This window comes from Physeter macrocephalus, chromosome 3 (assembly GCF_002837175.3).
Source record: "Physeter macrocephalus isolate SW-GA chromosome 3, ASM283717v5, whole genome shotgun sequence".
Taxonomy (NCBI): Eukaryota; Metazoa; Chordata; class Mammalia; order Artiodactyla; family Physeteridae; genus Physeter; species Physeter macrocephalus.
Window position 1 is genome coordinate 14,170,482 of NC_041216.1, and position 8,128 is coordinate 14,178,609.

At 41.8% G+C, this 8,128-nt stretch overlaps 1 pseudogene; it reads left to right on the forward strand.

The window, feature by feature from the left end:
* Window positions 1-271: 271 nt before the first annotated feature.
* Window positions 272-790, forward strand: LOC102975989 (60S ribosomal protein L23a-like; annotated as a pseudogene).
* The last annotated feature ends 7,338 nt before the right edge of the window (window positions 791-8,128 follow it).

Here is an 8,128-nt window from a genome sequence, read left to right on the forward strand (position 1 = left end):
AAACTACCCATTCAAGCCGGGTTACGATTCCCCCTCCTCCATAATTAAGTTCCCTTTCCCACTCTCCATGCATGCATGAATTGCAGTGACATTGACGTGGGGGTCTGACATTAGTCTTTGAAGGTCATTTAAATCCTCCTCCTTCCAAGCTGACTTAAAAGCAATGCATCATCCTCTCCACAATGCCTGAGTATGGGGTTTGACTAGATGGTACTAAAGTGGAGTTAACCTAAAGAATAAAAGGAGAAGCCCGTGGGAACAAGTCTTGGAAACCCTTTTCACGAAGATGGTGCCGAAGGCGAAGAAGGGTCCCTGCCCCTCCCAAAGCCAAAGCCAAAGCAAAGGCTTTGAAGGCCAAGAAAGCAGTGTTGAAAGGCGTACACAGCCACAAAAAAAAAAGAAGATCCGGACGTCACCCACCTTCCAACGGCCCAAAACACTGCGGCTCAGGAGGCAGCCCAAATATCCTCGGAAGAGCGCCCCTGGAGAAACAAGCTTGACCACTATGCCATCATCAAGTTCCCCCTCACCACCGAGTCAGCCATGAAGAAAATAGAAGACAACAACACACTGGTGTTCATTGTGGATGTCAAGGCCAACAAGCACCAAATTAAACAGGCTGTGAAGAAGCTCTATGACATTGACGTGGCTAAGGTCAACACCCTGATCAGGCCTGATGGAGAGAAGAAGGCATATGTTCGACTGGGTCCTGACTATGACGCTTTGGATGTTGCCAACAAAGTTGGGATCATCTAAACTGAGTCCAGCTGACTAATTCTAAACATAAAAGTTTTCACTATTAAAAAAAAAAAGAATAAAAGGAAAGAGGGCTCCAAATTCAGGGATCATAAAAAGAACAAACCAAAGAAATAAAACATTAGATAAAACTCAGTTGCTCAAGAGACAACAATAAGAGAAACAGTAAACATCTAACATTAGATGAATGAAAACACTTCTACTGATAATCCTTTTTATTTAGGAAAGTAGAAAAGGTCATTCACAGCATGGTCCCTTTCTTTGACTCCAGTCTCATCTCCTGTCACATCTTCATATATACATACCCTTCCCTGAAGTCCCAGGGACCTTCCCATGGCTCCCCATTGCATCACATTCTCTCTTGCCTCCATACTTTTGCTCAAGTCTAACCACCTACCACAACCCCCAACTTCTAGGGTCTTCCAAAACTGAGCTCAAGTGAAACATCTCCTGACATGCCTTGCCCCAAAGGAGCTTGGTGCCCCTCCCCCACACACTCTTTAAACTTTCATAACGCCCTGTGCAAGCCCATCCAATCACACTGCTTTAAAATGACTGATTTTCTTACTGCTCTCCCACGCGACTGGATTCTCTGAGGCTGGTGATCTATAATCCTAGTGCCTACCACCATACTAGGCACAGAGAGAATGCTCAATAAGTATTTACCAAGTGAATAAAGCTACAGGTAGTGGCTCCTGTGCTTTGGCCCTCACGAAGGTGAGGATGGGGAGAATGTCTGGACCTCCAGTCTTATAGCACTGCTTCCTGAAGGAAGAGAACCCAATCTGAACAGTCCAAGTTTAAACTCTGTTTTAGACTAAGATTCCTGGTAGCTCACCAAATCACAAGACAGGATCTACATACACTCTCCAAGCCCTAGAAAATATCAGGGGTCTAATGTGGTACAAAAAAAAAGCAAGGCAGGGCTTCCCTGATGGCGCAGTGGTTGAGAGTCCGCCTGCCGATGCAGGGGACATGGCAAGATCCCGTGAGCCATGGCCGCTGAGCCTGCGCGTCCGGAGTCTGTGCTCCGCAATAGGAGAGGCCACAACAGTGAGAGGCCCGCGTACCGCCAAAAAAAAATAAGCGCAAGCAAGGCCACCCTGACCAACATGAGCAATCTGCCACCTCCCTTCTATTCATGCACCTCAAAGCTCTTACTTCCTAATGTAAAGAGAGATGAATGATAGAGTTATCAGCCAAAGAAGATAAATTTTCAAAAAGGCTAAGGAAGGTTAGAATAGGGTAAGTCATGAAAATCAGCACATGTCCACAGCTTGAAAGAAATCCAGGCTGTTATTAAAATCTCCAGGCACTTGGCCTAAAATGTTAATAAGCCTCTGAACCTTTCCTAGCTTCCCTCCCCTCAATACTTCTTCCCCATCTCATCTACTCACTCACCAGCCTGCCTGCCTTTCTTTCTTTCCCTTCTTTCCTTTCCTTCTTGCATTTATAAATACAGATAGAACTGGTGAGAATTTGTCAAACAAATGACAACTTCAAACTACATGTGGCATTCGTATAAAGTGATATCCAATTATTTGTTTGTTCTTTCATTCACTCATTCATTCATTCAACAAACCTGACATGCCAGACACTGTGCCACACACTGGGGATAGAATTCAACACTGCCCCTATCTCCATGAAGCTCGAAAGCTACTGAAGGAGACAAATTAAAAAGGGGAACAATACTACTCAGTGATAAATGTGACCACAAATGTTAAATTCAAGGTGTTATGGAGGCATCCAGCTCAGATCAGGGGTGGAGGGGGTCATTAAGAAAGAGTGTCTTAGGGACTTCCCCGGTGGTCCAGTGGCTAAGACTCCACGCTCCCAATGCAGGGGGCCCAGGGTCGATCCCTGGTCAGGGAACTAGATCCCACATGCCACAACTAAGAGTTTGTATGCCGGAACAAAAAGATCCTGCATGCCACAACGAAGATCCCACAAGTGGCAACTAAGACCCCGTGTGCCGCAACTAAGACTCGCCGTGGCCAAATTAATTTTTTTAAAAAAGTGTTTTAAAAGACAAAAAGCGTTAGTTAAGAGAAGTTTCAGGTGGAGGGAGCAATGTGTGCAGAGGCAAACAGCGTGCCAGGAACAGCAAATAGCTTGGTGTGGCTGAAGTGCAGGAAGTCACGAGTGGTGAGGCTAATAAGGCAGACAGAAGCCCAGGCACAGAGAGCCTTGTATGCTGCACTATAGCACTTAGAGTGTGCTGAAGGCTACTGGGAACTATTTAAGATTGAGGCCAGAGAGTGACATGATCGGATTTGCATTTAGAAAGCTCTCTCTGGCAGCAATGTGGAGAATGTATTACATGAAGGGGAGAAGGACTGAGGCAGTAATCCAAGTGGAAGCACTTCTAATTGATCGATAGAATCTACAATGGGAAAGTTGCAACATAAGATGATAGAAATTGCTCTATACTGAGTTTGAGACCAGGTTGTCACTGATAAGCTTTCTCTTTTGAACAATTAAATTACTTAATCTCAGTTTTTACATTCTGAAAAATGTGTCTGTGTGTGAAAGCAGAACTGGGGGAACACTAGACTAGAGCAGGTATCACCAAACTTTTCTTAATGCTTTAAAATTTATAGATATAAAATATTACTATTAGCTTTAAAGTCCCCTACATGGCTCTCCCCAAACCCATCTCCCTCCATCACCATGAGATAACACTGCCCCAAATAGTGATAACTTTATCACATCTTATCTCTAAACATTATATTTTAGTCTCACATGTTTCTTTATAGGGATCTAATCATAATGTATATTCTGCAACTTTTCACTCTACAATTTGTTGAGATTCATTCATGTTGCTATAGTTGCAATTTACTCATTTCCACGGTTACATAGTGCTCTACTGTATGGCCACACTGTGATTTATTTATCTGATCTAGAGTTTATGGATACTGGGATTTTTTTCCCCAGTTTGGATTTTTTGTTTGTTTTTGCTCATGCCAACAGTGTTCCTATGGACTTTTTTGTACTTGTCTCCCACTGCACATGTTCAAGAGTTCTTTAGGGTAGATACCCGGGAGTGGAATTGCTGGGTCAGAGGGTATGCACGTCTTCAATCATGAGATAATGCCAAATCATTTTGCAAAACAGTTGTACCCATTTACACTACTGTTTGCTGGCTTCTGGATGCTTCATATCCTAGCTGACATTTTTTGTCAGACTTTAATTTTTGCCCATCTGATAGACACAAAACAGTATATCACTGTAGTTTTAATGTGCATTTCCCTGCTAATGAGGCTGAGCATCCCCAACGCTTTTTGTAGAAAGGAGCTACTTTTTATTTTTCAGAAAACTGTGAAAGCCTAGAATGGCTGGAGGTCATTCAGAATGCTGCCTCCCAACAATGAACAAGATGACGATTGGTCTCTCTTAGCACTAAGCTAAAACAGTATGACCGAATCTCAGCCACACTGACACCTGACACACAGGCAAACCTGAAATTTTTCATCTGAGAATTGAAGATGAGTTAGAGACTTTAGCAGGACTAGACTGAGACAGAAAAATCAGAGAGGGGCAAATATTGTGGTACTTAAGGCCTTTGACTATCTGACATCAACATACTTCTTCAGCCTCCTTTCTGGTCACGCCTCCTTTCTGGTCACACCTTTACAATGCTCTACACTGCATCCCCTATTGTACTCTCATGCCTGTGATTTCAGTCAAGATATTTCCTGCTTCTTGGAATACCTTTTTTTCAGTTTTTTTTCCCCCTGCTTCTTGAAATATATTAATCCTTCCTTGCCCAGTTCAAATGTAATTGCTTCCATGAAATCATCCTGACCCTGTTCCCCAGAAAGAATTAATCAAGCTCTCCGCTGCTTCAATAGCACTCTATTATTCCTCTATTATGACATCCATCCCATATTACAGATGTAACAGGGGTAGACTGTGAACTCTTTGAAGGAAGGTACTATCTCTTAAATCCAGAGGTGCTTAGCAGCACTTGGTCACCCATCAACTCTTCATAAAATACTGGATAAGTGGACAGAAGGATGAACAGAATCTGCTAAGAAAAAATCTCTAGGGAATTCCTTGGTGGTCCAGTGGTTAGGACTCCGAGCTTTCACTGCCGAGGGCCCAGGTTCAATCCCTGGTCTGGGAACTAAGATCCCGCAAGCTGCACAGCACGGCCAAATAAGTAAATAAAGTAATTCTTTAAAGAAAAGAAAAAATCTCTAAACAATGAAAAGGTCCTTTCTGACTCTTGCTGACTATGAAGAAAAAAATCAGAGAAAAGGCAAGGCAGGAGAAAAGGAGTGAGACCTAATGAAGAATAAATTGTAACAATCCACTCCCCTTAATAGAGATCCATGTCAGGAAGGCCAGGAAGTGAAAATGTAAACCATACAGTCACTTTCTTAATGGGGGACAATAGCATGAAAAAGTGGGATTTATAACTGAATCTAAAACCTTAGGCTGTATCTTGAAATTCATCTGGAAATTATTTGGGCCTGGTGTTCTCTGTGGGAGAAGTTGTTTAACTATAAATTCAATTTATTTAATAGTTAAAGGTTTTCAATTTTTTCTTGAGTCATCTTGTTTTCTTTTGCTGGAAGTTTGTCCATTTTATCTAATTTTAAAATAAACTGGCATAGTATTCTTTAAATTGATTAGCAAAAATTGTTATTAGGAAAAAATGGCTAGAAGGCTAGATAGAATAAGGGCAGAGATAAGGATCCAAAACAAAGATCTGAGATTTCACAATATTGCGACATGTTCATGTGTCTCTGTGTTCCTAGAATATAGGCTTCTTTTGGACAGGGATCACGTCTATCATAGTCTTTTGTACATAATGTGTTCTAAAAGTATTTCTTAATTTCCTATATCAAATAAAAAAAATACAAGGACTTCCCTGGTGGTCCAGTGGTTAAGAATCTGTCTGCCCATGCAGGGGACACGGGTTCGATCCCTGGTCTGGAAAGATCCTACATGCCGTGGACCAACTAAGCCCGTGTGCCACAACTACTGAGCCTGCGCTCTAGAGCCCACGAGACACGACAACTGAGCCCACGTGCCACAACTACTGAAGCCGGCGCACCCCAGAGCTGTGCTCCACAACAAGAGAAGCCACCACAGTGAGAAACCCGTGCACCGCAACTAGAGAAAGCCCACGCCCAACAACAAAGACCCAACGCAGCCATAAATAAATAAATAAATAAATTTATTTTTAAAAGATACAATATTGATAGTTCAAGTCAATAGGTATTTTATTATTTTAATAGTTGATTTTGATTAATACATGGTTGACCTGAGTAATATCTGTAGCTGTCTTTAAAATTAAAAAAACCCTTTTTTTCAATCAAGTAAAAATTGGTTTCAGAGGTTACTCTCATTCATTAAACTAGATGTTAAAAAAAAAAACTATCCAGGGACTTCCCTGGTGACGCAGAGGTTAAGAATCTGCCTGCCAATGAAGGGGACACGGGTTCGATCCCTGGTCCAGGAAGATCCCACATGTCGCGGAGCAACTAAGCCTGTGCGCCACAACTACTGAGCCTGCACTCTAGAGCCCGCGAGCCACAACTACTGAGCCTGCATGCTGCAACTACTGAAGCCCGCGAGCCTAGAGCCTGTGCTCTGCAACAAGAGAAGCCACCGCAGTGAGAAGCCCACACACCGCAACGAAGAGTAGTCCCTGCTCACTGCAACCAGAGAAAGCTCACGCACAGCAACGAAGACCGAACGCAGCCAAAAATAAATAAATAAATACATTTACTTTTTTTTAAAAACAAACTATCCATTAAATATAGCAATTCCTTGAATTTAAAGAAAAAAAAAACAGCAGGAATAAGAAATTTAACAGCTTTGAACTACAAAATACACATTACTTTAAAAAACAAAAATGTAATTATTATTAAGACTATTGCTACTATAAAAGCACATTTCATGATTTAAGGAAAAAAAAGTCATTTTAGTGGTTTAAAAAAAAGTTATGTTAGTCATCAGTTTTATCCACTCCTTCCTCAAACCTTATAACATAGTAGGTAACTGGAAGGAAAACTATCTGATTTACATTTCAGAGTCCCTGCCCTGTCCCACCCTCTCCTGCCCTAGTGGATGTGCACTTGGTTAAATGCATTCTGTATGAGAAAGGAGAAGCAAAGAGGTAGTTTGAGCTTTAAAAATCCAGAGACTGTATTGGAATAATTTTGAAAGCTTCTTTAGAGATTGACCAAAAAATACTAGTCCTCTATTAGTGAAGGTCAACATCTTTAATTGGACACAGTCCAGGAGAGTGTTATTGCAAATAAGTACAATCAGAAGAACGGCAATGGACACTACCTGGGCAAAAGATCAGTGAGACAATACATACACCTTTGATTCTAGATTGGTATAATCCTTTTTAACAGGCATTATCACAGCCTCCAGTACCATACAATAAGGATTTCCCAAATATCTATGGAAAGTTGACAGTAGTACTACCTCTCTACCTATCTCATAACACAGATGCATTTTACTACTACTTTTCCTTTTAGAAATCACGTTAATAAAGATGTTTGGAGGAATTCCTTGGCGGTCCAGTGGTTAGGACTCTGCACTCTCACTGCAGAGGGCCCAGGTTCAATCCCTGATGGGGGAACTAAGATCCCACAAGCTGCACAGCGTGCAGCCAGAAAAAAAAAAAAAAGATATTTGGGCATTTCTGGTTTTAAATGCCAGTTATTTTTAAAAACTGGACAAGTGTTACAGAAATTTTTGTTGGCATTTTTCAAACTTGGAGGAAACAGAATTTGACAAAGAATATTTCCCAAGTGGTCTGGAAGGAAGCAAAAGAATTAGCAAAATCTAGAGAAGAAAAAATGAAAATGCATCAGGTAAAGGCCTGAGGTTTGCTGGCAGGAGAAAAAAGTGTGGACGCTGTGTAAACAAGAATCCATGGTAAACAAAATTTAATTAAAATGAAGCAACTATCATGTTTTGTCACATTTGTTAAAACTAAACTGCCAACAGGTGTCCTTTTAGGGTGTCCATCGTCTTGATTTCCATCAATTGTCCCAGAGAAATTATTAATAGTGCTCCCCCTTACTCTTAAAAGTGAACTGTTTTTAAAAATAGCAAAACACTATGTTGTACACCTGAAACTAATACAACACTGTAAATCAACTATACTTCACTTAAAAAAGATTTTTTGGGGCTTCCCTGGTGGCGCAGTGGTTGAGAGTCCGCCTGCTGATGCAGGGGGACACAGGTTCATGCCCCGGTCCGGGAGGATCCCACATGCCGCGGAGCGGCCGGGCCCGTGAGCCATGGCTGCTGACTGAGCCTGCGCGTCCGGAGCCTGTGCTCCGCGGCGGGAGAGGCCACAACAGTGAGAGGCCCGCGTACCGCAAAAAAAAAAAAAAAAAAA